General features: G+C 43.1%; 1 pseudogene; it reads right to left on the reverse strand.

Moving 5' to 3' along the window:
- The window catches only part of LOC145404396 (cholecystokinin receptor type A-like), an 85,155-nt pseudogene extending 74,869 nt beyond the window's left edge, over positions 1–10,286 (reverse strand).
- Positions 10,287–12,657: the final 2,371 nt, after the last annotated feature.

Consider the following 12,657-nt stretch of genomic DNA (forward strand, 5'->3'; position numbering starts at 1 on the left):
GCAGCAACTCCAAGGCGCCATCCAGTAACACTTCCCGACCGAATTGAGCAGAGGGCGTATATGGATCGGCACAGACTTGAGCTTATGCCTGCCACAGGGAAAAGGAAGGCTGCGATTCGCAGGTGTCAGGTGTGTGCACATACCACCTGCCGCACGCCTGAGCACAAACGCACCTCTTGGCAGTGCGCTGAGTGCCAGGTTCCCCTCTGTGTTACCTGCTTCTTCGATTACCACAGCCAGAAGCAGTTCTAACAGTGCAAGTGTGAAAGGAGAATAATTTGGAAATAATGTGTAAATAATGTGTAAATAGCAAGTGAAAGCAATGGATGTCCAGTACATATGATTGAACAGTGTATTATAGTTTAATTTTACTGAAAGTGACAGTGAATAACATAGTGTAAGTAAAATAGAAGGGTAAATATTGCAAATAGAATAGAAAATGTAAATAGTAATGTAATTAGTAATATAAGAATATGAGTACAAATACTTTATGTTATAACAGTGAAAGTGAATCCGTGGCTCTCTACGTATTTTACTGAATGAAAAATGGAATGACTTCAGTGACAATAAACTAATACTACTGAAGGAAACTTATGGAGAAAGACTCCAGATATATATAAGTGTGATATAGTAATAGAAATATAAAGTATGAGGGGTTTTATGAATAATAAATGACAGAGTACCAAGAGCGAACTAGCGCAAGTGCAACGATCAGACGCGCTCGTAATTTCCATTGCTTTCACAGTGTTTTTTTTTTTGGAGTATGGATCCCAAACTACTTGAAAATCATAGAGTAGTGTTTATAGTGTTTATATCTGGCTGTGGTAATCATATTACGGGTTGTTGGGAAGTGTAAAGTGGAGACTTTGTTACCCAACTTCAGAGGTCTCCACAAGTCCTACGGTAACGACGAAGGCTCAATAAACATTCCAGGAGAAAGTTGAAGGTATATGCCATAAGCATATGTAATTTTAATATTCTAGGACTAATAACTGATTTTTGGCAAATATTTTTTGAGAGCCTGTCGGAGCCCGAATAACCCCGCGGGACACGCAAAACATTGGTAAACATGCCCGCGGTGTAGGGGTTAAGGATAGAAAAGATGTAGGCTTGTTCACCAGGTGGATCCGTGAAAGGAGAGGAGAGCCAAAGATGGTGGTGAACATTGAAATCTCCTAGAATGGAGATTTCAGAGAAAGGAGAAATGGATAGAATGTGTTCCATCGTAGAAGTAAGATAGTCAAAGAATTTTTGATAGTCAGTAGAATTAGGGGATAAGTAAACAGCACAGATATATTTAGTCAGAGAATGACAGGAAAGCCGAAGCCAGAGTGTAGAGAATTCAGAAGAATCGAGTTCAGGAACACGAAAGCAAGATAAGTCGTTGCGTATATATACACAACAGCCACCTTTGGCTTTGAAATGAGTATAGAGAATGTAGAAGGATACAGAAAAGGGTTTGCTGTCAGTTGCCTCAGACAACTGAGTCTCCGTTAGAAAAAGAAGGTGAGGTTTAGAGGAGGAGAGGTGGTACTGCTGGGGAATTGGTAGGTCCAAATGGGAGGACTTTATACTGATATAACCCCTAGGAGTAGCAAAGGCAGTGAACTGACGGCTCTCGGGATGAAGGGGAGTCTGGAAGAATCCCTTCGCCAAATCGAGCTTCGTGAAATATCGTGACCCTGCCAGCTTGGAGAAGATGGCAATGTGGTCACCCATCGGCTCAGCATCCACTTTGGTGATTGCATTGAGCCTCCTATAGTCGCCACAAATCCTGACTCCACCATCTTTCTTGCGAACTACTACCATTGGATTGCAGTGAGGAGATGAGGACTTTTCAATAATACCTTCAATCTCCATGTTAGCAATTTCATTGTCTACTGCGCCCAGTAGTCACATGGGAATTGGATATGGCTTAACCTTTACGGGAGTATCGCTGGTCAACTCAATCTTGTGACAATCAACCTTTGCAAGTCTAGGTTGGTCAGAGAAGACATCAGCATACTGACACAGCAGTGACCTTATGGCATTCTGATCACCTAATGCTAAGTCAGTGTTAAGTAAAACATCTCCGACAGTCTTTTCCTGATGGGACTGAGCGGTTAAGGGCTCGTCATCATGGTCATCAGCTGGGATCACCGCGGCTGCTCCAGTTTCTTCCAGTGGCTGCTCACTACCATCAGGTACTTGTAGACCAGTCTCCTTGGGGTTTGACTCATGATAAGCCTTCAAAATGTTAACGTGGAACCTTTTACGAAGATTCCCCTTCTGAATTATGTAGTTGAGGTCTGAAATGCGCTCTACTACATCAAATGGACCCTTCCACTGCGCCAACAACTTGTTCTGGGCAGTGGGGAGTAACACCAAGCACTTATCGCCTGGACTAAACTTCCAAAGTTTTGCCTTATCATAATAGGCTTTCTGAACTTCACGCGCCTTGATCAATTCTTCCTTAGCTAACTCGCACATTGACACGTCGACTGGAGGACGTCAGCTAGATCAAGGACGTAGGTTTAGGTGGTCTTGACTTCAGGATCGGGTTCTTCATTGTCCCATAACTCGCGAAGGACTTGAAGTGGTCCACGGACCAACCTTCCATACACCAGTTCAAAGGGTGAGAATTTCGAGGAATGCTGTGGGGCTTCTTGACAAGCAAACAGAAGAGGAGCAATGAACCACGGCCATTCCATTGGCTGTTCGGTGGCCATGTGCTTTAACATCTTGAGAGTCCCATTGAAACTCTCACACAACCCGTTACACACGAGATGATAAGGCATAGTTTGCAGGCCTCGGATGGACAGCAACCTAAATGCTTCGTTCATCATTGCAGAGGTGAACTGCGAACCCCGGTCGCTTAAGACCTCCTTGGGGATACCTACGTGACAGAACACTTCAATCAATGCCTCAGCAACAGTGACGGCCTCTATATTCTTAAGGGCCACGGCTTCAGGCCACCGTGTGCTGAAATCAACAATAGTGAGGAAATACCTTGATCCATCACTTGCCCTAGGAGAGATTGGCCCAACAATGTCAACTGCTACTCTCTTGAACGATTTCAGAGATTACAGGCATTGGTTTCAATGGCACAGGACGGACACATCCCCGGTCAGTGATATGCTGACACACATCACAGGAACGCACAAGCCTTTTATTTCCTCTCCCATTCCTGGCCAAAAAGAGTCAGCATGGATGCGGTCAGAGGTTTTCTTTTGGCCCATGTGACCTCCCATCACTGAACATTGACCTAATTCGAACACTGCCCGGCGATACTTCGTGGGAACGACGAACTGCAGTCGAACCTCACCCTGGGGTATTTGTGACTCATTGTATAGCCGTCCTTGCTTGCGAAGGAACCTGGCTTGACCTCCCCATGAATACTTAATCACTTTATCCTCCAGCTTCTTACGCACTTAGGCAAGTGTCGGGTCAGGCTGTTGTTCTTGGACAACATCTTGACTACGAATCAAATCTTGCGGCGTTGCGGTGGTCAACGGGGTGACACAATTCGGAGCCTTGGCCATGGCTCATGTTACTGCAACAACCGAAGTCTGAGTAGCAACATCTACAGCGCAACTGTTTTTGACGCCCGATATGTTGCCGATAATGAGGTCTAACAAGGGTTCTGGCATGACAACAGCAGCTGTCAAGCCTGTGTAGAAAGGAGATGCCACCTGGATACGTGCCTCAGGGAACAATCTCACTGACCCATCAATAAGTCTAACTTGGATCTGCTTACCCATGTACTCGTCGGGCCGAACTAAACTTTGCTTGACAGAGCAACCTGAGGAACCATTATCTCTCAGGACATTTACAGAAACATCTCCCACCAACTCTGGTTAAACAAGAAGGCATTGTTACTGGTGGAAGGGTCTGAGGAGGTAGCAGCCAGTCATTGGTGAGACTGCAAAACAAACGATGCAGCAAATGTGGCCCCCTGAGAACTTGATACCTGAGGGGTCGTGCTCACCATCTGAGGATCTGGAGCACTGACCACCTGTGGAGGAGGGTTCACTGTCGCTGGGGAACTAGTGAACTGTGGGGAAGTACCTGTACTGGTGGGGTTGGCACCACTGTATGCTTGTTGTGGCATGAGGGCTGCATTTGCATCCTGCCTCCGATACACTAAAGTCGATTGTCCTGACTGAGGGTTATGTGGTTTGTCCTTGCCCAGCTGCTACTTGAAATACCGGTACTGCTGCTGGTTAGGGTTCTGCTTGTCGTATCGCTTCCACTCAGGTTTCTCAGTGTTTTGCCCCTGGTCCTTCTTCTGCAGTTTTGGACCTTGGCCATTATTCTGAGAACGGCCTTGTTGCTGGGGTTCAGTCTTAAACAGTTTCCCAGATTTATCAGGTTTCCTGTTCCAGGTATGCTGCTTGCTGGTTTGATACCCGTATGCAGTGAAGAATGCATCAGCCTTCTTCACCATTTGGCTGGCATCTCTTACCTGGCAGATCTTAAGCTGAGCCATAAGTTCAATAGGCCACGACTTTTCTAGCTGCGTGCGCAGCATAAGGTCAATTATCCCCTCACATGTGGAAGGAGTTTCATCTTTCTCCATCCACTCATCTAAGTAAGAAGTAAGCCGGTCAAGAAACTGAATAGCAGTCTCTTTTTCCTGTAAATGTGCCCTCATGAACTGATTCTTGGTGTCGTCAACTGTGAGACCGTACGCTTTGACGAGTGGGGCCTTCATCATCTCATACGTGAGATTGTCTCCACGAATTCTGTGGAGAATATCGAGAGCAGGGCCCTCAAACAGACTAAGAAACTGAAGCCGCTTAGCTGCATCATCCAGCTGGTACAATTGAGCCATATCTTCAAAACGAGCTATGTATGGCTTGATTCTCTTCCCTTCCTTGTATGGGGGAAGCTTGATGTGTAGGGTCGCCATAATATGTGCAGGGATAGCGCTCGTGGAGCTTGGGCCAGCTGCACCAGATGTGTCTGAAACCAAGGAATCTCGCTTGAGCTTCAGTATTTCAAGTTCATGTTTTTCGCGTGCTTCTCGCTCGGCACGTTCATGTTCTCGTTGTTCACGCTCGTATTCACATCTCTCTCATGTTGTTCTAACTCGTGTTGATGTTCTCTTTCCCGTTGTTCTAACTCGAGTTCGCGTTGTTTTTGCTCGTGTTTGCGCTGTTCTCGCTCGTGTTCACGCTGTTCTCGCTCGTATTCACGCTCTTTTTCGCGTTCCTCACGCTGAATTCGACGCTCCTCACGAGCATCACTCTCGTGTTGCTGCTCGTAAGTAAACCGAGAGAGGACATAGTTCTTTATTTTCTCGGGGTCTGTAAGCCACATATCTTTAGCTTCCTGTACATAGACGTTGGTAGTCATGATGCTAACTCAGTCTGGGTGAACTAAGGACTAAGTACTGAGTGCTATTTTGCAAAGAAAGATGCCAGTAATCAAGAATAAAGAATATAGGCACAGGTTAGTGGTGACCATTTTCATATAGTTAAACTGGTAAAAAAAGAAAATTAAACAAACAAGTGACTATGAAAACTATTATGTAAAATTAATAGAACTAAATCAATTATCACCAGTAAGATAGTGCCTATAGACTTTAATGATAAATACCTAAGTATGAGTGAGTGAGTATTATCTCGTGAATAACTTTAGAGCTAGGAGTTAATATCCTGAAATGGGGTCGCCAAATGTCACAGGGTTTTTGAGGATTATGCAGTATTAAAGAATATTCAATAATACTTGATAATTTAATATGTTACTTGAGAACAGGACAATGAATTGACTTGTGAAACTCAAGCAATGATTTCTTTATGCCGGCTTACTTCGCCGATTCTCTAAGGACGAGAATTTATAAACTTTCTCAACAGTACACAGCAGAGACTAATTACTCACAAGTGCTGTTTATTAGTACTGTTGGCCTCTGGAGAAAGTGACTCCTCTGACAATCAACAACTAATGCTATTAATGATAAACAGGTTCTTGTTGGTGCAATTAACTCCTGGTTGCACAACGGATTTTAAGCTTAATACAAGAGGACTGGCCTAAGTACCAATTATGAATAATGCAAAGCGTTTATGCAAACTAGGAGCTATAAGTGAAATAAGCTTAATGGGGAGAAATAAAACACGAGTTTACATTACATTAAGCTCAAGAGAAAAGAACTGTGACTTTATTAATTACAATGAGTTAAATTTACGTTACATGTTTCAAAATGAATTCAAAATAAGGAGAACACACTCACTCGCTCACTCAAAAGCTAAACTCTTATGCCTAGGAAAAATGAAAGAAAAATACTGGTCAGAAAAGTGGGCTAAGCAGAATGGACTGGGCGTCGTTGCTGAGGAAGGACGCTGCCATGCTAAACCTCTCACCAGCTCACACTAGGTGGAGATTTCAGGAACCCGCTGAAGAACGACCTGGTCTCACGGCGCTTCAATCCTAACTAAATTCAAATTGTGAGAGAGAGGCGAGTGTCAGGCCGCACTTGCTAACGGCTAGAAGTAAGCAAAACACGCCCATAACAAATCACTCAGCGGAAGCGCTAATGTCGCGCACAAGGACGATCACTTATGAAACAGTGAAAAATGTTCTGAAAACACTCCCGATCGGGTGAATACGTGGCGGTTGACTGTGTGATACTTATGGGAATTCACTAGAATTCGCGGTTTCCCACAAAGTTCAATGTCACGTGTTTATTTAGAGAGAAAATCGCGCCAACTCGTGACAGAGGAGAGGAGAAGATGGATAAGCATAGTGGGTAGGGGAGAGTGGTATGTTGTGGTGATGTAAGAGGATATCTCAGTAAATCGATGTGGATGAGTTTGGTGGATGGGCTAGCGGTGTGGGAGGATATTTAAAGTAAGTGGATCTGTTAAGGAGGAACATGAATGAGTAGATGGGTGCGTCAAGTGGGATGATAAAGGAGAGAATACATGGAAAATTAAAGAAGAATTTTTCAAGAGAATTGCAGACCCAGATATAAAAGCCCTATTTGTCCAAGGATAACACACACACTTAACAGATCTCGCAGTCTAACCTAACCTTGAAAGCCACATACTTCTGCTTTCCCTCTTTGCCAAACTTAGGACCAAGGGACAATAAAAGTAGGTGCAAAGTATGGCTTTCACTGTTAGCCCAAGTTTTAGCAGACTTGGTTTGTGTAATATAATGAATTGGGCTGTGCAGCTGAATTTACTATTTTTTTTTTTTTATGTGTCCGACTCAGAGCATAGGCTTCACAGCCTGCTCTCAAGGCCTAGTAGTCCTCCTACCTATCATACACCTGTACATGTCACCAATTTGGCACTAACACCCACCGTCCATATTGAATACATGCTAGGGCTGTCTCATACAGGACTGGTGTATTGGTATTAGCGGGGTTATTTTTACGACATGTCGGCGGGTTTTCTGGTAGATCAGTAAAGTCTGATTTTATGAAATTCAAATCCTTAAACTGTTCCCTGCCCCAGCGGGGATTTGAACCTGAGTCCGGTAGGACTGCAGGCCACCTCTCTACCGATTGAGCCACCGCCTCCCCCTTAGAATGAACGAAGTAAGTCGCATGGGTGAATAAATACAAGGAAGAGATGAATGAACTGAATGACAGTAGAAGAGAACCTGAATAAGTACAAAATGAGGGTGAATGAGGTTGTGAGAGGAGAGATGACAGAGGAGTGGGTAAAGGACAAGACAGGTATTGGAACCGAGTGTTACTGAGTGTGGGTGGATGATTGGGAGTGAGTGGGGACGCTAACTGGGAGGATGACAGAGACAGGGAAAGTGATGGAGCAAATGATAAGGGCACAAAATTACATGGGATTTGTAGGAGTCTATTTACTCTCTGACGCTGCATCATGTAAGGGACGGATCAGTATGATGAGTATGAGAATGAATGAAAAAATTATTACACATTACAACACACGGAGAAAAATGTCCAAGTGAATCGTAATCACCATGTTCCTATCAAAACACGTGGTGAAAGTGAGTAAAATAGCCAAATTAGTAAGATAAAAGTACAGCTCATCACTATCATCATCAACATCATCATCAAACCAAAATATCCTGTTCTTTGTAAATGAGGTGGAAATGAGTAACACAGGCATATAAATATGTTAAGATTATGGAAGTGAGTCCTTCAGCCACATGAGCAAAAGAGGAGTAGGGAACAGAGTCATCATCACCAGCAGCAATAGCAGCAACTTACTGCTCACTAGTACACGGGGTAGAAGTGTATACAGAAGCAAGATGACTAAGTCAGGAATATGGAAGTAAGACAGCCAGGTACGTGAATTTCTCATTAATCTACCTACAGTTGTTCTTACCCAGGTCCATCCCCTCCATCATGCCTTACTCACCAGCCATGAGTACGATGACGGCCACATTACCCATGATGCCGAAGACGGGGGTGACGAAGTAGGTGGTGATGTGCAGGTAGAAGAACGGGATGAACTGCACCGGGAGGGAAGACAGGGTTGGTTAACGACAGTTAAAACCTTCGGTCAGTCAACATATTTATATATTTAACTCTTCCCTTTTACATACGGTTTGATTCAGTTTGACGTTTTTTTTTTTTACCTAGAGAGATAGAGCATAGCCTAAACGAACCCTTTTACTACTAGGGAGATCCCTCCAGTGTAGAATGAAATCGTCTGTCAGCAGCAAAATTAAAATAGGAAAAGTCAGAGTTAGGTGGCTAAGATGTGTTATATCTTTTTAACATACATAAACACTGTGACGCACAATTTCTAAATATCACTCCAAATTCAAAATATGGTTTTCACAATCTGGATCTGCGCCTACCAGTCACTGTGGGAGGACGAGTTTATTTCGTTTTTGGGAAACTTGTACAAGCACAGCTTTAACTGTCAGTCCAATCGCGCTATTTGAATCGAATATGCAGGCTGCAGCATGTGACTGATTGGTTTTATGGCGTGTGCAGCACGAGTGAGTAGCCTGTGGGCAGATGCGGTGATGTGCAACAGCATCTTACAAAAGTTCCTACAATTACACATTTCTGTTTGTTGTGCATCAAACCACAGCATAATTATTACACACAGAGACTAACGCCCGTGGTCATGAAACTGAGGCCAAGGGTTACCCTTCCCAAACCTCGCTGGAAGTGGAAGCTCACACCTTCAACTTGTGGTAATCTTGAAAGCGTGAGAACGCTCTCCTTCGTGTGGGTAGGCGCCGCAAACATTTGGTAGCCCTGATTAACTTAAAAAATTAAAATCTTATTTAATATAAATGTACGACAGTTTCTGAAATTTACATACAGTATAATCTCTTATTGTGAGCAGGTCTTACCTCTTAAAGCAGTAAAGACTAACATTTGTTCTTGAATACTCTGTTTAAGAGTATGCTTACAATAAATTATCCATCCACGATGTACAAGTATGTCCGCATGTTGTACTACATCCACCCACCGGGTACATCTACGTCTGCATGTTGCACTACATCCACCCACGGTGTACACCTACTTTCCGATATTGCACTACATCCACCCACGGTATACACCTACATCCGCATGTTGCACTACATCCACCCACGGTGTACACCTCTGTCTTCATGTTGCCTGCATTTACTTCTCACCTTTGTTTTCGTCTACTGGTAAATTAACCAATTCCGGAGAAGTGAAATCTTATAAAACGGCAAAAAAATAAAATGCTTATGTTTTTCTTTACACGATGTTTTTATCATTAAATTAAAATTCTCCACAGACACACACCATTCAGTCCTACAAATTCTACATAGTTTTCTTTGCATAAGGTTACTATACTGTGATGATGGGACATGCAAAGGGGTGCTATGAGACTCCCCGTATATTCCAGTACTATGCTGCGGTAATCCTTTCCCATTCGCAGGGAAACGCTCTCCCTTTCGTGTGTTAAGATTACCAAATGAAACGGATAGTGCAAGGTGAACGCCTGCCCACAGTTTAAGACTACGGTCCTAAGCTCTTCCACTGGTGGCCAAGAAGCCGTTTCCGCACATTATCAGATGAAAAGTGAAGAAACGCATCAGACTGCACAAATTACATTTCACAGCTGGACTGACAGTTAAAATTATGAGTGTGTATGAACAATTTTTTTTTTTTCTCTCTCTCTCTCCCTCCCTCTCTCTCTCTCTCTCTCTCTCTCTCTCTCTCTCTCTCTCTCTCTCTCTCTCTCTCTCTCTCTCTCTCTCTCTCTGTGGTCCACCTTCCAGGGATAATGCAGGTCGTTGGGGTCCTTAATGATGAGGTACACCTCATCACTGGAGGTGAAGTATTCAGTAGCATTGTCGTCCCCTGCCAGTACCCCTTCCTCGCCACCCATCACCCCGACTCTGTGTGTACAGTAGACAGGGGGAATGATTAGGTGCGTGTGAGAGAGAGAGAGAGAGAGAGAGAGAGAGAGAAAGAGAGAGAGAGTAATAATAATAATAATAAGTTAAAATCCACCAACAGTGGCTAGTCTTGTTACATAATACACAAAGTATTTACAATATATGACTGCAGCCTTATTTGGGTACATGTCCTGTAGCATTATATTTGTGCAATGTGTTGTTACATGTTTAATTGTACCATTATTTACATTGCAGTTTTAGACGGGGAATCTTCATATATTTATTGCAGAAGTATTGAAGAACTCCAGTAGAGTATATATAAGGGTTATTTCTCGTGAGGTCAGTCTGCTCAGACGTGCTAGTGACCTGATAAGGTTGTGCTAGTGTGTTTTAGTGACCTGTGTGTTGTGTTAGTGTGTTGTAGTGACCTGTGATAGTGCTGTGCAAGTGATCCGTGAAAGTGTTGTGCTAGTGTGTTGTAGTGACCCGTGATATTGCTGTGCTACCTTGTGTGGATTTGTGCATAATGGCTTCCTCGGCAGAGAGCTGTGACCTCACTGCAGGTTTTGTAAAGGACTACCTTGAATTAAAGGAGGAATTTCTCAAACTGAAGCGGGAAGTATAAATTCTCAGGCAGGAGAAGTCACAAATGAAGGAATTGTTGGGGGAGACGTTGGAGGAGAAAGAGAAAAAAGGTTGAAGGTTGGACACAAGTTCACAAGGGTGCAACGAAGTTCACTCTTAAGAAGCAAACGGAAGTTAAGACCACTAATGCCTTCGACGCACTACGGGACGAATGTGAAGGGAAAGCAGAGAAGGAAGTAGAGGAGAAGGACGGTGAGAGAACTTCCAGTACTGGTAAGTATAATCAGAACAAGAAAGATATGAAAAATGTTGCTGTTGTTGGAGACTCCCAGGTGAGATCTCTTAACAGAGCCATGCATATTCCACTCGCTAAACATGTGTGTCTTCCAGGGCCCAAGGTGGCTAATGTAACAGAAAAAAAATCAAATATCGTGAAGGATAGTGGTGACAAACCCACTATGTGCCTCAGTGTAGGAGGCAATGATATTAGTGAGCGTAAGAGTGAGGTACTGTGGCAAAGGTACAAGTTGATGTTAGAGAAGGCTAGGGAGAGGGGAGGAACCCCTGTAGTGCTCGGTGTTTTACCCAGGTGGCGGGTTGGGAGGGAGTGGTTGAGCAGGGCAATAGGGTTTAATTGCAGCCTTAAAAGGTATTGCAAAGATAATGCAATACCTTTCATAGACAGCTGGGACCGGTTTTATGGACGGAGTGCCTTGTATAGTTGGGATGGGACTCATCTTAGCAGGCAGGGAGTTACTGTTTTAGCTGGAATGATAGATAGGGAGTTAGAGGGATTTTTTCGAGGTTGAGAAGTAGACGTACAGGAAGTTACAGCAACTACACTCAGAAATTATTATTACCATGTTTCGATAGCTGCATCAAGACTTGCAAAATTAAGAACAAAAGTTCAACCATTAGTGTTGATTCATCCATTCAGGCACCTCAAACTGAGCAGGCGATGATAGATGACAGAACAAGCGATGACAGAAGGGCGATAAGCGAGAATACACAATTTTTTTTTATATCAGTAAAGTAAAGAGTTTCCCAGTTAGTAATGAAATAAAAAACAGTAAATCCCAAGGTAAAGGCATAACTACTCGTAATAATCTGAAAGTGTACTACACAAACAGCCGGAGTTTACGTAATAAAATGGATGAACTGAGGACTTTAATTTGTTCAGAGAAAATAGACATTGCCGTTATTAGTGAAACTTGGATGAATACAGACACTCGAGAATTTTTAGCAGAATATCAAATAAAACGCTATAATATTTTTGTGTCAAACCGTCTGGGAAAAAAGGGGGGAGGGGTAGCTATTTATGTAAAGGATTCATTAAACTGTTACAATAAAGCAGACATTAAATAGGAACACTGAAAGTGTCTGGGTTGAAATTAGTAACAATAGGGAGAAATTAGTCTTAGGAGCTGTTTACAGATCTCCAAAATTAAGTAGAGCAGATAGTAAATACCTTTGGGAGGAAATTAGGAAAGCATCACAGTCCAGCTTAGTAATAATTGTAGGGGACCTTATTCTGCCAAGGATAGATTGGAGAAATAAGACAGGGGATGCAGAGTCAGAGGAATTTCTAGATCTAGTACAGGATAATTTCCTTTATCAGTATATCAGGGAGCCCACCAGAGGTAATAATATACTAGATTTGGTTTTAGCTAATAAAGAAAATATCATTAATGATATAGAGGTTGGTGGACGACTTGGTAATAGCGATCATGAAGAAATTAAGTTCATATTTATTTGGGGTGTCTGTTCCACTGAAAA

This window comes from Coenobita brevimanus, chromosome 63 (genome assembly GCF_032717465.1).
Source record: "Coenobita brevimanus isolate Jiangsu-jjx chromosome 63, ASM3271746v2, whole genome shotgun sequence".
NCBI classification, from domain to species: domain Eukaryota; kingdom Metazoa; phylum Arthropoda; class Malacostraca; order Decapoda; family Coenobitidae; genus Coenobita; species Coenobita brevimanus.